The 14,039-nt window shown below is 43.2% G+C and overlaps 1 long non-coding RNA gene across 7 annotated transcripts in view; it reads right to left on the reverse strand.

Moving 5' to 3' along the window:
* Positions 1–1,774: 1,774 nt before the first annotated feature.
* The window catches only part of LOC135423771 (uncharacterized), a 47,838-nt gene continuing 35,573 nt past the window's right edge, over positions 1,775–14,039 (reverse strand). The window contains exons 2-5 of one of the 7 annotated variants that reach the window (XR_010434947.1): positions 10,484–12,051; positions 9,082–9,189; positions 3,748–6,005; positions 1,775–3,655 (exon numbers count right to left, since the gene is read on the reverse strand). This is a non-coding gene — a long non-coding RNA (uncharacterized LOC135423771). Of the gene's footprint in view, positions 6,006–9,081; positions 9,196–10,483; positions 12,052–14,039 lie in introns of all 7 variants that reach the window. The other 6 variants (XR_010434944.1, XR_010434949.1, XR_010434946.1 and 3 more) reach the window with 6 other exon arrangements.

A 14,039-nucleotide genomic window follows, 5' to 3' on the forward strand; every position in this document is an offset into this window, starting at 1 on the left:
TAATCCACAAAGTATATATATATTTTTATATATATATATTTTATATTTATATCTATATTTATATATACACATAAAGTGTATACACACACATACAGATCCCTGGCAGCTGGCTGTTTACAGGAAGTTTTGAGTTATTAAAATAACACTTGTAACATTCTGATTTAAAGTATTTGTTGAAAAGCTTTTCTCAAAGAATTAAAGTATAATTTAACCACACTTTCTGTTTCATGTAAAGTCCACTGAGTTGTTTTAATCTACTACTGTTTTAATCTACTTTCCTGGCTCCCATATACTTAATAAATTTTTTCCTTATTCAATCTTGCTTTCAGTTTCCGAAATGCCAGATAAGTTTTACTCTGTTAGTTTTGTGTTTCATGTGCCGTATTTTCCTTTAATATATGAAATTGATTTTTCACAGTGCATTTCAACATTCCTCAGGCTGAAAAGATCCAAGCTACACTTAAAAGGAGAGCTTTTTCAGGTTAAATTGTCCCTCCCTCCTTCCATGTTCTGTGGGCAGAAAAATAACCTGAGCTTTACGTGGCTGATGAAAGCACCTTGTAATTTTTGCTTGGGTTTCGTTATTTTTTAGAAAATCTGGCCAAAGTTTGAAACTTCAAATTGATTTGTGAACGAAATAAAAATATGTATGGGGAACTCAAAACCAAAACAACCAAATTGCAACTCAGATTGTCCTTGCCTGATTAGCAATGTTGGATTTTATAGATTTTCGGTGAGTCTGAAGAAATAAAACCCTTCCTGGCAGAGAAACCTGTTTCAGCTGCTGGATAAAAAAAAGAAAAATCATCTTAAAGAAAGTCTTGATGCATAAAAAACTTCCAGGGACAGATTTTACCGAAGTCACAAAACTCCCCAATCTGACATTTAACTAATTACTGACAGAAAGGATTCTCACTTCTCTGTCCAAAATGGAAACTTTAAATGTATTTCCTTCAGAAAGAATCTTAAATAAATACTACCTTTTTTAATACCTCGAAAATGAAATCCTTGCATGTTTAGCACAGTCACCTCTGTTACAGTGACGGGGTTTGTGTTTCAAATGCCCACGTGCTGCAAGAGCTTGATGTCATTTTTGGAATCTCCCAGATCCCTTTTTCTAAGACTCTGAGCCCCACAGCTCCCTTGACTTCTCTCTGCAGTGCTGCCAATCCTCCCCAGGGGGGTTGTGGACGGAGTTTTCCACGTGGGAGCTCAGCTCAGGAAATCCAAGGAGTGAATCACGGTCCATGTCCTGCACACTCTGACTCGTGTGCTTGCCCTTGCACACTCCAGGTGGGATAACTGGCTGCAATGATATGTTGTGTGGCACTTCAACGAGGATTTTTATTCATAATTAGTATTAAAATATAACTTTTTTATAAATCTAAAAATTATTTGTAAGCCATTCTAATTATTTCATTGTTGAAACAAGTGAAACCATTTTTTTCCTGATCAAGGTTTGCTCCCAGCCTGTTCGTGGGCACGGGCCCATCCTGACTTGCCCTGTCCCCATCCCATCAGTCAGGGCAAATGTTTGGCCCAGAGTTGGGATTTTGTCCTTGTTTCAGATTAACATTTAAGAAACAAGCTTAAGGTTTTGCCAGTACAGTCCAATGAGCAAAATCTGTTCAAATTCTTTTATCCAAGAATCCACTACAGCATTCGTTGAAAACAGGAGCAAGATTTTCTTCAGACCTGCAGAATAAACCTGTAAAGTTTGCCAACTGTGTCAAAATAAAAGACAAAAAAAAAAAAAAGGACAGAAATGTATTAATTGTCAGACTCAGAATCCGGGAACCCAGTGGAAATTTGTAGCTGTGTTTCTATTTAAATATGACATTAAAACTTTTCAGTCTAAAGCTTCGGGGAAAGAACTAGAGGGGAAATATTGCAGCAACATCTTTAACAAATTACTCAAATTCACTGCAAACTATATTTTGTGGAGACCAAATTCCCTGGCAGGCTTGGAAAAAAGGAAGGGGATGGCAATGTCAAAATATCACACTGCTAGGAAAAATAGTGCCTTTCAACATTTCTGTAATGCTCTGCATTGGCTCTTTCACTCTGTGTGTACCTTAAACAGAAGTGTTGAAGAGTTGAGGCAGCAGAAAGGGAAGCCTGGACAGATCCATTGAGCTAAAATTCCTCCTGCAATTTGCCTTACCACATGTTGATTTATTTTTCCATTTTTCCCAGAGAAATATAAATCCTATATTTCTCATAATTCTAGGAAAGGGTTTGTGGGACAAAGGCATTGAAAAATTTTAGTTTTTTGTTTTGGTGTCCAACAGGAATTACAAGTTTCTCTTGAATGTCCCCTGTGGTCTATTTTTCTCATGAGTTTAAACAGGCATTCTTGCAAAAAGGGTTTGCTGCAAACCTGGTCACAAAGCCTTGATCCCAGCAGTTCCTGAGGGACAGGGTCTGCCTGCAGCTCCTTTTGGGAAGGAAAGACAACTGCTAAAAACACAAACCCAGTTTTGTGTGCCAGTAAAACTTCCAAGACTTATGATTTGGGGGGCTGTTATTCAGTGAAATGAAGATGTGCTGGTGACTGATGACCCTGAGATTAGTTCAGCTGGTTAAAACTTGGTGCTAAAAATGCCAAGGTCGTGGGTTCAATCCTGTGTAGGGGCCATTCACTTAAGAGCTGGACTGAATGTTCACTGTGGGTCCCTTCCAACCCAGAATATTCTGTGATTCTGTGCTGACAGGACAAGAACATTACACCTCACAAAAATTAGGTACCCAAAGGACACAGTTAAAAGTGTCTGCACTAACCCCCAACTTTGCTCCTGGCCCATTTAAAATTAGATCTTGGGCACTGTGACAGCTGTGGGGTTTGATGAGCCTCCAGGAGGTTAAACAGGAGCTTTCTCTTCTTTGTTTTTAAAGAAGACCTTTAGAGGTGCCCAGTTTAATCCAGCAGAGAAATTCGAACAGCTCAAACCACACCTTGAGTCTCCTGTGCTTTGCTACAAGGAATCCTCTCAGTTCTAAATACTGACAGTTTGTCTGCCCCGAACAGCAAAGCCAGAGTAACAAATCCTGGCCTTTGGTTTAGCCCTGGTGCAGTTTGGCATCTTTGCCTAAATTAAATTGGTCCACATTGACACCACTGTGAACCCAAGGATCAACCACGATGACCTCAATGCATCCACACCACAGAAAAGGGCTGATTCTCCAGAGCTGTCCAGGAGTCCTCTCCCATTCTAAGCTAAATCTGTGCTCTAGACAAAGATTCAAACACACTCAGCAGATTTTAGCTGGTGGCTGAGCTCTACAGCCAGCTCTGCTCCACCACTGCTTGTTGGATCAATCCTGGTCACAGGAATGTGCCCAGCCATGAACAAGGGGAGTGCAGTCGCAGTTTGTTTGTCCTGGAAATCTTCTGTGCATTACACTGGTAGAAGGGCACATGAGGATGCAAACACACACTCTGAACAGACAGAAAGGTTTGCTGTTTTGTCCCTTGTCTTGATATTTTCTGCTGGAGGAAATGCATCCTTCCTCTGGCATGTCCCAGGCCAGGCACTGCAGAGAAGAGATTGTTCTGAACAGGCTGTGAGCTGCTCAGAAGCTGGTTTAGAGTGTAAGACAAACTCAGTGAGATGCATCCTTAGGCAACACCACAGAAATCACCCCTGATTTTTAGCTGTTGAAACAGAACAAAAAAGGGTCAGTGTAACACCACAAACTGTCTCACAGCCTGAGAAAAACCACTTCTGAGCACTGTTTAAAACAAACCTTTTGACTGAAAAAGCCACAGAGGGTGATTTCCCGAGGATGGGAGCCCAGATTTCTGGCGTGGGATGGGAACAGAGGTGACGTGTCTGCCATGTGCAGTGGGACACACACTTGGACACAGGGCAGAGGTATCATTTTTAGACACCATGAACAGCTTCTTGGGGCTCAACCAGGCAGCCAAGGAGCAGAGGGATGGAGCTGTGGATGTTGCCCTGGAGCAGCTGGTCAGGCAGTTCAGTTACAGAGCAGCTGGATCTGTGATTTTCCTCAGAATTCCTGTGGAGTAAAACATAGGAGGAATGATTATGGAGCAAAAAACCCCATCACAGCACTGCACTGAATAAAAAACTTACTAAATGTCTTACATAACTTATTAAATAACTAATAAAAGTTATTAAAGTCTCAAGTAGATCAAACACTCAGATAAGAGCAGAGAGAGCTCTTGCCCTGGAAATCTAAAAATGTTAAGGCATCAACAGGAGAGATAAAGATCTGTTGTTGATACACCACAGATTTATTATTTTACTTAAATGCATCTTTCAGCAGTGCCTTTATGAAGGCACTTAAACATACTGAGCTGTCACAGGACAAGAATTAAGTCCAAGACTAGTTTTGTACCAACAGTTGCTTAAAGGCTAGGGAAGAATGGATGTTTTCCAGAAAGGAAAGAAGTCCAAAAGCACTCACAGGATGCTCATAGTTGCCAAGTGGTATCCAGTTCTTTTCCAGGATCCTTAAGACAGAGTTTTTGACACAGTTATTCAGACCAACCATGCAGAAAGCATCAGGAGGTCCTGCAACAAAGCCTGGACAATAAAAATTCGACAATGCAAAGACATGCAAGAAGGCAAGAACCTGAGTCCTTGATGACTCCTTGATGAGCACTTTGCAGAGGAGTTGTCAGAGTGATTTTCCAAATCAATTCTTATCATTGAAAAAATGCAGTTAACACACTGAGGGAGATACTGGAGAGGGAGGCAGAGGACAGCTGCATTAACCAGTGATGCATCTGTGTTTGCAATGCTACCTGCAGTTGTGAATGGTAAAATAATCCAGAGAGAGACAAAAAGGATAACCCCAACTGAGGAACCATTTCCCATCCAAATAAATCCATGTAACACTGGCTCTCAGAAGACATGACTGAAGAAGGTGCATGTGAAGTACCTATAAAACAACCAACAGTGCAGAGAGGAAACGACTGTTCAACATTCATTGAATTCCAGAATTAAACTCCATTTCCAGGCAACTGATTTAGTAAAATATATTCAAAACATATAAAGAAGACTTCAATGTCTTACAAAAAGTGCCCTTTCTGTTGTAAGTGCATCACATTTTAGTTCTGAGAACAGCAGGGTTTTTATAGCCAACTATTTCATTACTGTTCTTGCTGAACACTCTGTTTTATATGAAGCAACATATCCAGTGTTTGTTTTGACACAAACCAGACCTCTGCTGGCATGGTATTTCCAACAGGGGTGGAACAGAGTCCTGCAGATCCCTGGCACACAATAGTGGTCACATCTACAGCCAGATGTTCAGACACAAACCCTCGGCTTGCTTCACTAAATCCCACTTTTATTTGAATTCAGCAAATTAGTAAATTTTTAAAGCAATACAACTTTTTATCCCCCAGCCACATACTGTTGAGCCAATATTGTTAACAGTTGGATTCAATGGTCTTAGAGGTCTTTTCCAACGTTAATGACTCTCTGGTTTTATTAAAAGCAAGCACAGGTTCTGTGGTTATTGACAGAGACACAGGAGGCAGATTCCAGTTTGAACTTCCTTGCCAGTTCGTGGTGTAGCCCAACAGGAATGCTGAATGCCATTCCTGGGATTCATTCATGGATCCTTCCCTTCTCTCCAGCTCCTTTGAGGACCCCCAGCAGTCAGAGCCAGCAGGGCAGCTCTGGAGAGGCACAGACACCCCTGAACTGCAGTTGCCCAGCACTGACACAGGTTTTAACTCCCCAGGCTGTGCTGGGGTGAACTGCTACCAGCACCAGGACTTTGTTTCAAGACTCAGTGTTATTTCCAACAGAACTTCTGCTTTTTTCCACTTATTAGTTCTTTTCTAGATGCACAGACCTTCACAGGCCAGTTGTCCCCTGTCACCCATTCATTTCCCTCCATGACAGAGGAGAGGCTCCTTGGGCAGCAACATCAACCAGCAGGACATCATTTGGGATTTTTCCAGTTGACTTGAATCACCTTCCAGTTCACACTGCTTTGAATAAGTTGTTGATTTTCTCTCCTTTCTTGAAAGGAAGTAATTTTGTTAATTCTTACAATGCAATGCAATTAAAGGGAAAAACACATTAATTTCAAAGCTCAAATCCTGTCATTATTAGCACTTACTTTCAAAATATTTAAGTTGAATAAACAGAGCATTTCAAGATGAATATTTTGAAATAGTCCTTGCCAGTTGTATCCCCCTACAGACAGTGATTACACTAGAAACTTGTACATCTACATTTCCTTCAGAGGGTACGAGTTGTCTGCTGCTGTAGTGGGCTCAGAGCTGCAGAAATTGTAGCTCCCAACCATTCAGAACTCACTTCTCACCAATCCAAACCCCAGGATGTGGGGTGCTGGCTGCAGGGCCAGGAGGATCTTTGTCCATTTCTCCCTCCATCCTACCTGTTCCCAAAATTAAGTTTACCAAGATTAGAGGGTGAAGCCTTGTGTCCTTTACTGTGACCTGTCTGTAGATTATCATTTACTTGAAGGAAGTTATTGAAGTCTTGAATATCCAGGTCTAGTCTTGCCCCATGAGTTGGCACATCCCAGCATCCATGGGCTGCATGAATCCCATTCTTGCGTCTTCAGAAACGTTGGGACTAAATATACTCGTTTTTCTTAGGAAATTGTTTAAAAATCCATTATCTTCTTAATAATTTATTATTTTAAATGTTTTTTTCACTACCTTGGTGGTATCTGAGGGCAGCTGCCCTGGAGCAGGGGTGTTGGATGGTGCTGGACTAGAGCTGATGCCTCTGCTCCCAGGGCAGCCCAGGCTCTGCAGGGCAGGGGGACCCCTCTGTAGTTGGGGTCCAACAGACCCAACTGGCAGCTCAGCTCCAAGGGGGAGAGAATTGAAGGGTAAAAGTGAGAAAACTGGAGGGCTGAGATAAAGACAGTTTAATAGGGAAATTCATTCCCCCCTTGCCGTGGGAGGCAGGTTCAGCCACCCCCAGGACAGCCAGGCTCCATCACAGTCATGGTGACTTGGGAAGGCAAACACCATCCCTCCAAACATCCCCCCATTCCTTCTTTCCCAGCTTTACACACTGAGCATGATGCTGGATGGTCTGGAATATCCCTGGGGTCAGCTGGGATCAGCTGTCCCAGCTGTGTCCCCTCCCAGCTCCTTGTGCAGCCCCGGCCTCCTCACTGGGAAGGAGCCTCATACCAGCTCCTGTGGAGGAAACAAACTCCAGCATTTTTTTTTTCCACATTTCCATCCTTATTCCAGATGATTTTTTTGATCCTGCTTGCTCTCAGCTGGAGCCCAGCAGTTGGTGCATGCCCTGGCCCCTGCTGCGTCCTGAGCTGCAGATCTCCCAGGAACAGATGGATTCACTCAGTCTGGGATTGTGCCACGCAGAGATTTTATATCTTTTAATTTGCAGTTGGCCAGCAGAGAGGCTGCACAGCTGCAAATTGTAGCCCCTCTTTACATACATTAATGGATATTTATTCTTGTGTCCAGGCTGCAGCATTGTCACACTGTCACCCAGCACAGCAACCAGGTAGCTTGAAAACAAAGTCTCACAATCCCACCACATTCCAAGGTAAAATGAGTAACAATTAATTGCTTTCTATTTCTCCTCAGCCCTATTATATGTAACAAGATTGAAACCATCCCTTCCATCAAAGCATTCGAGAGGGGACTGAATTAACTGATGTCAAACATTCAAACTGCTTTGTTTTCTAGAGGAAAATCAGAACATTCAGGCAACTTTGAGATTCATAATAATTAGTTACATTTGTTTTTACTGAGTTGCTGTTCATGGGACTCATAGTTCCGACCTGTAACTGGAAAGTGGTTGGGAATCAGCAGATCTGGCCTGTTTCTGTCGCATAAAGGCCACTTCACTCTCTGCCTCCTTCTCCCTGTTTGTAATAATTGTGACTTCTCTGTGTAAAGCATTTTGTAGTGTTGTGGCAACACATTAAATATGTAATAGATTATTATTAAAGCAGAAGTGCCAATGTCACACAGGCAGTGGTGAGAGAAGAATGCAGCGTGGCACCAGAGTGGGGATTAAGGAACTAGAGCCATGAAAACCAACTAAATAGGTTTGAAATGATGAATAAAATTATGACCAAAAATGAAATTAGAATCAAAGGCACTTGGAAATGGAGACTGGCCAGAATTTTGTTTTCTTTTAAATGTGTAAACTGGGAAACTATAAATTGGGATAGATGGAGAGGGACAGAAGAGAAGACATTGGGACAAGACAAGATGGGTCTTGGGGAAGGGTCTGGAGCACAAATCTGATGAGGAGCAGCTGAGGGAGCTGGGAGGGCTCAGCCTGGAGAAAAGGAGGCTCAGGGGGGACCTTCTGCCCCTCTACAATTCCCTGACGGGAGGGTGGAGCCGGGGGGGGATTGGGCTCTGCTCCCAGGGAACAAGGAACAGGACGAGAGAAAACATCCCCACGTTGTGCCAGGAGAGGTTTGGATTGGATATACAGGAAAATTTCTTCATGGAAAGTGTGGTCAAGCATTGGAAGAGGCTGCCCAGGGCAGTGGTGGAGTCACCATCCCTTGAGGGATTTAAAAGACATGTAGATGTGACACCGAGTTTTATGTGACACAGTTCAATGGTGGCCTTGGCAGTGTCAGGATTATGTTTGGACTCAGTCTTAAAGGTCTTTTCCAACTCCAGTGATTCTATGCTTTTAAAATAACACAGAAAAATTACATAAATGAAACAAAACACAGAAATAGGTAGAAGAATACAAATGGCCTTTCCAAAACTTGGAGGCAGACTGAAATAGTTAGCAGAGCCTTCAGAAACGGTTTTGCCAGAAATAAGCAAAATTTTTATGAGGGGCCTTCTGATTTAGTTACAATTGTTTCCAGGAAACAAACAATAGCAAAACTTATTTGGATTTAAGGAACCAGGCATTCAGATGCATAACAAACACACACACAGCTCTACCAAAACCTGTGTGGGGTCAGAGTGATGATAATTTATCACCTTAAGGAATTGCTTCAAGATGAGCTCAAATACAGCAGTTTTTGGCATAATTGCCTGTCTTTACCAAATACATGCAGTTTTAAGTGTTTTTATGTTTCCTAATGATTCTCTCAGTAAAAAATTACCTGGAGTTGCTGCTGGTTACTATGGAGAGCTTTGATCAGCTGGAGTTTACCTGGATTGCTCCTCAGCCACCATGAGAAGAGAATATGCAGATGGCATCCCAGCTAACACTGTTTCTTATCCAAATCCAAAACAAAAAAAGAGAACAAATCTTTAAGAAGCAGAAAGCAGAATCAATACTTTCAGTCCAAAAATAATAATGATAATAATAAAAAAAGACAGGTATCCACCACTTCACTTGTGACTTCTGACTTTCTCTCCCACTCCCATCAATGCAAAACAAAGGATCTGGATGTTCATCAAAGCACTTGGTGTTTTGGATGGTGCCATGGCTCCATGGGAAGGGCTGGTTTCTGGAACTCAGCTCTTCCAGTACCAAGGTCTGAAGTCAGCCTGCCTTTCTGTCTCTTTTTGAGCAAGGCAGCTTTAAAGTTTTAGTTTATGAGTACAAGCTTTGAAGAGTCTCTTGGTGGAGATTACAAGTGGAGGGATCTGTGGACAAGCTCCTGCCACAGATACCCCTGTCCTAGGGATTGGGTGGAGGAACAGCATGAAAATTCATGTTCAGGTTTTCAATGGAGGGGAAAAGCAAGGAAGAGATGACTGAGAAGAGATGGTTAGACCAGGACTTTGTCCCTCTTCTCCTGGGAGGGTGAAAGTGTCCGACCTCGAGTGAGGCTGGTTGGGATCCTGCCCTGGGGAACCACGTGCAGATGTCACAGGCAGGTGATTCATTAAGGAAGGTCAGTCCTTAATTATAAAAACCTAAGTGGCACTGGAAAAAGAGGAGAGCAAAGAAACCAAATGCAACCTGAAGAACAAAGAGGTCAACACTTTTCTCAGTGTCCCTTGTGCTCTGAAGCTGCATTGGAGCTGCAGAGACTGGCAAAGAAATGCCCCTGGCAGGAATTCCCATCTCAGCTCTCTTTCTTGGAGGGGAATCTCACAAGATGTGTGCAAGGATCCAGAGGGAGAAAGGACACTAATCCTGCTCCTGAAGCAGCAAATCTGTGGTTGTTTTCTTTCCTTTGGTTCAAGATGGGGTTTTTTTTCCCTCCTCTTTTCCTAATTCACAACTTCCTTTTTCTGACTATTAACCAAACAAGCATGGCTTGAACAACAAGAATATTCTTCAAGGCTGGGTTGGAAAGGGCTTGGAGCACCCTGGTGTAGTGGAAAGTGTCCCTGCCCATGGCAAGGGGTGGAACTGGATGATCTTTATGGTCTTTTCCAACCTAACCATTCTCTGAAATTCAATGCCTGACTTTTAGGCCAAAAGGACACAATTAATTAACAAGGGCTTGTCAGAAATCAATCCTATGGCATTGAAGACCTGACAAACTGTATCACAAGAAATAGTTATTTGAATGTCAACTTCAAAGCCCAAACCATTTTATTCCTTACCAGCTTTTATTGAAGATGTTAGTCCTGTGATTAATTTGAAATAATTCTGAGCTGCTCTTGGCACCTGTTGATGAGTTAAGAGTGGAGTGTTGTACGAGTTCACACCAAGAACTTGTTCTCTACACAGACATAAGGATGTAAAAAAGATGTTTTCCATGAAAGCCTCATTTTGGAGGGGGAGGGAAAAAAAAACAAGAAAGCACCACCACCAAAAAACCAACCAAACATTTCAGATCACTGTTCCAAAAAGAGCACAAAGCCAAGACAAGAAGTCATCAAAAAAGCTCATCAGACGCTGTTAGTGCTCTGGGGAGAGTTCACTGCAATTCATGTATCTCTGTAAAATCCTTTGATTTTATCAAGAAAACATCTTCTGATTTTTGTATAACTGACACAATGTTTCCTTTTGCTCATTCTCAGTGTATCCAAAAAGTCAAGTTCTTGGAAAGTCTGGACTTCAAAATTCTTTCTTGCAAAAAGCATAAAATAAATCTGTTTATTGCTTCCTGATACAATGATTGCACCACTACTGGTTTTAAGAGGGAATTAGGAGAGAATAGCAGAATACAAAATTCCATCAGAAGACAAAGAGGTGTGGTGGTAAACACAAGGAAAAGTGTCTTAATATTGGGAGTGGAAAGTAAGAACAATTACAGATTATTTCTGCAAGCCCTGGGAGTCGTAAACACCAGATTAGCTGGCAGAAGAAATCGCAGAAGATTTATAAGAAATAAAAAACGTTTTAATTGGGGGTACTTTGAAATAATGGCCCTCAAATAACATCATCACATTGGTAAGGGAGTAGCCAAAAAGAGCTTTGTAAGTGCCTGCAATAATGTCAAAGCGATTTTTCTGGCAGGAGAGCAGCACCAGCCACAGATGTTGGCTGTCCTACAGGTTTGCTTTTCAGAAAAGACTCCAAATCCTTGGATTAAATGTTCATTAAAGGGAATACCCAGTTCTCTTTCAATTTGGCAAACACACGATTATAAAATGTCCTGATCTGGATCATATTTTTTTTTAAATTTGCACAATGACAAAATTCCATCCAGGCTGCCTGTTTGGATGACAGTGAGTACAATCACCACCCCTCCCTTCTTCAGTTCCTGTCCCAGCAAGTCAATGAAGAAACTTTTTTTTTCCCCTTCCTTTGCTTTTCCCACAGTACTTGAAATAAAACATTTACGAATATTTGGGCCAAATCCACTGGAACATTTTAATAACAGGGCCAGAACATATTCCATATTTTCTATTTTCACTAGGAAAACCTAAACTTGATGCATTTCTTCCCTTATCCCCATTTTTTCAGTAAATAAAAATAATAAAAAATACTTTTTAAAAATTTACAATCTACCTAGCCAGAAGGGAAGTAAAAGAAATAAGAGCTACACCATAATTGTGCAAATCTTTCACTTGCAATTGCTTTCCTTTATGAGCCTTTGACTTCTCACAGACTTTACCTTCCCAAATCCAGTGAGTGTCACCATCTTAAGTGATCAGTTGATGGGGACAATCTGGCACGTCCGGTGATGGCAATCAGAACATTACACTGAAGAGGCTTTGCAGTCCTAAAATCACAGAATCACTGAGAATCAGCCGTGTTGAAAAGACCTCTGAGATCATCAAGTCCAACCTTGATCCAACCCCGCCGTGGTTCCCAGCCCATGGCACTGATGCCACACCCAGTCTGTCCTTAAACACCTCCAGGGACAGTGAATCCACCCCCTCCCTGGGCAGCCCATTCCAATGGCTGAGCACTCTCTCTGGAAAAAATTGCTTCCTAATATCCAACCTAAACCTCCCCTGGCACAGCTGCAGACCCAGCCCTCTTGTCCTGCTGCTGGTTCCTGGGAGCAGAGCCCGACCCCCCCCTGGCTCCCCCCTCCTGTCAGGGAGTTGCAGAGTCAGGAGGTCTCCCCTGAGCCTCCTCCTCTCCAGGCTGAGCCCCCCCAGCTCCCTCAGCCTCTCCTCACAGCACTTGTGCTCCAGTCCCTTCCCCAGCCTCGCTGCTCTTCCCTGGCCCTGCTCCAGCCCCTCCATGTCCTTCCTGAGCTGAGGGCCCAGAGCTGGACACAGCACTCCAGGGGTGGCCTCACCAGTGCTGAGTCCAGGGGCAGAATCCCTGCCCTGCTCCTGCTGCCACACTGTTCCTGAGCCAGGCCAGGATCCATTGGCCCTCTTGTCCCCCTGGGCACACTCTGGCTCCTGTTCAGCTCCCTGTCCATCCCCACTCCCAGCTCCCTTCCTGCCTGGCTGCTCTCCAGCCCCTCTGGCCCAGCCTGGAGCTGCTGGGGGTTGTTGTGGCCAAAGGTCAGGACCCAGAACTTGACCTGGTTGAACCTCATCCCATTGGAATCAGCCCAACTCTCCAGCCTGTCCAGGTCCCTCTGCAGAGCCCTCCTGCCTTCTAGCACGTCAACTCCCCCCCAACTTGGTGTCATCTGCAAATTTGCTGATGGTGGACTCAACATGTTGGGTCCTCAAGGGATTCTGTGTTCGGGTTAGAAACCCCATCCCAAGAATCTGGTGCACTCAGAAGCACTGATTCTCCCATTTCCCATCGTGTTCAGGATCTCCATTTTGAAGACAAGACATCTTTGGGAGCTGTTCTCTCCAGTTTACCTGGGACTGGCTTAAAAAGAAAGCTGTCCAGTGATATGAGGGATTTACAGAGCTTGGATGTCTCCAGTAAGATTCCTGGAAAAGGTTTGTGTTGTGGCTTAGAAAGGTGGTTTCTCTTGCACATACCGAAAAATTATAAGTTTTTACTCCTCCCTTTTTACAGGTGCCAATGAAACATTCCCTACAGGAATTGGAATGATATTTTGTTCTCTGGTCTGCCTGTTTCTGCTGTCACAGCCTATTTACCTCATTCCAGAGCATTTTCAGTTCATGGAATGAAAATTGTACTTTTCTTTCTCAAATGGGTTGTTTCCAAAGTGTAATCCACTCAGTGTCTGTGTTGCTACTGCTGTTTTCATTTTCTAGGTCTCAGCTATAGCTGAACTTCATTGTCCTTCCACATAATTGAAAGATGCAGGAAACCTTGAAACTAATCTTTAGCTGGCATCAGAAACAGTCACATTCAACTTTACACGACACTTTCCAAGCAAACAAAGAAGCCTTTTAAAGGGTAATAAGTCCCTCTAGTTTTCTGTTACTTGATAACAGAGTTGAAGAAGTGTCTGGATGATGCTCTCAGGCACCTCATGTGACTCTGGGGATGGGCCTGTGCAGAGCTAAGGGTTGGACTTGAAGATCCTTGTGGGTCTCTTCCAACTCAGCATGCCCTGTAATTCTGTGCCCTTCCAGCACTACATCTGGGAATTGCACCCCATGGTAAATCCAGATCACATCTATCCACTTCACTCCCTTGCAGAGCAACCCACCACAGCCCAAAGCTTCATCCCTGCCCTGCCTGCCCTTCGTATTACTCTGAGTCAAAACAGAGGCTTTACCTTCATTATGACTGTTGTTAAGGTGCTCCTTTACTTCCCAGCTGCTGTGATCACAGAGCCTTCAGGAACTAGAGCCGCTTCAGAGGTGTCCGAAGTGG

This window comes from Pseudopipra pipra, chromosome 17, assembly GCF_036250125.1.
Source record: "Pseudopipra pipra isolate bDixPip1 chromosome 17, bDixPip1.hap1, whole genome shotgun sequence".
NCBI classification, from domain to species: domain Eukaryota; kingdom Metazoa; phylum Chordata; class Aves; order Passeriformes; family Pipridae; genus Pseudopipra; species Pseudopipra pipra.